Below are 1434 nucleotides of genomic sequence, written 5' to 3' on the forward strand. Positions count from 1 at the left end.
TTCTATAATTATATTTTATTAATTTTCATAAACATTTACAGAGATTTTGGGCTTCCACTCATTCATTGTTGCACTATTCTCTCTACCTTCCTCCCAGTTTGTTCTTGTCCAAATGCCACAGTGCTTGTCAAAGCCAGTTCTGATTAATCTTCTTTGTCAGTGTATCCTTTGGGAGGCAAGGATTTTTAACTTCTGTCTCACATAACTTGGGTGCATGGCCAGGCAGGACCAGTCCTTGGAAAAAGACATCATGCTGAGAAGGGTGGAGGGACAGCACAGGAGAGGAAGATCCCGGATGAGATGAATTGACATTGTAACTAGGGTAATGAGGGTTGATGAAAGTACAGAGCTATCATACGTAGGAAATGCATTGAGGGCGACTCGATGGCACATAACAACAACATCCTTTGGCAGGTTGAGGTCATGGACATTCCCTCCGTGCTTCAAGAACCAGTACCTACTGGACTAAAACAGATATGGATATCACCCAAAGACATAAGCTTCTGAGCTGGATAATCATACTGTCATTTCTAATCAAGATCATGATGTGGTGACCACTGCATACTGAATGAAGTCTTCTAATGAAAGATTTTCTGAAAGAGATATATTTCAGGACCTAAGGAAAATCCACTGAGTTACACGACAGGGAGGAAGTGTTGCTAATTGCCTTATCAATTTTCTAAATAATTCTCATGAACCCCTTTTTATATATTTCATTTAATACATTTCTATTAACAGGGGGAAAAATTCTCAAACTTTTGTTAGCACATTATTGCCACATTTTCACATGGGGGAGTTGTGTTTCTATGAGGCTGGTCATGTTCCTGTGTATGAGCCTGGGGGCCCTAGAAGTGTGATGTTCTTTTACATGAGTTGTTAATGTCATAGTGGTCATTAGGATGATGGGCCTATCATAAAGGAGAGAGTTTGTACTGCATTTGCCATGCTCACTTCATCGAATCATTTAACTCATTAACTGAAAGATAAAGTTTATGTTTATTTACCAATATAATACATATATGTAATTGTTATACATTATTTATAAGGTAGAGAGATACAACTCAGTGAAACAAACTATACTTAGAAATAAAAATATACACCATATATGTCATCACATTATTAATTGCTTTTTAACTTTTTATCTACATTGATACACCTCACCAAAAGGACTCATTGGCATCTCTCTGCTGAATGACCACAAAATACATAGAAACCAGTAGATGTATACTCAGGTATTGGATATTCTCAGTTCTTCTGAACAGGTAACAGTAGTTGAGCTATAATCCTTCATGGAAGGTGAAACTGCCCATTTAAGATCAATTAGGCAAAAAAGACATCACTAAAATTGAACAGGAAATAAAAACACAACACTTCTAATTAAAGAAATTGTAGACTGTATGTTACACTGGAAAGTAGCCTACTCCAGAACTCAGT

The sequence above is a fragment of the Elephantulus edwardii genome, unplaced genomic scaffold (genome assembly GCF_000299155.1).
Source record: "Elephantulus edwardii isolate Elephantulus edwardi_28Jun2011 unplaced genomic scaffold, EleEdw1.0 scaffold00071, whole genome shotgun sequence".
In the NCBI taxonomy this organism is placed as follows: Eukaryota; Metazoa; Chordata; class Mammalia; order Macroscelidea; family Macroscelididae; genus Elephantulus; species Elephantulus edwardii.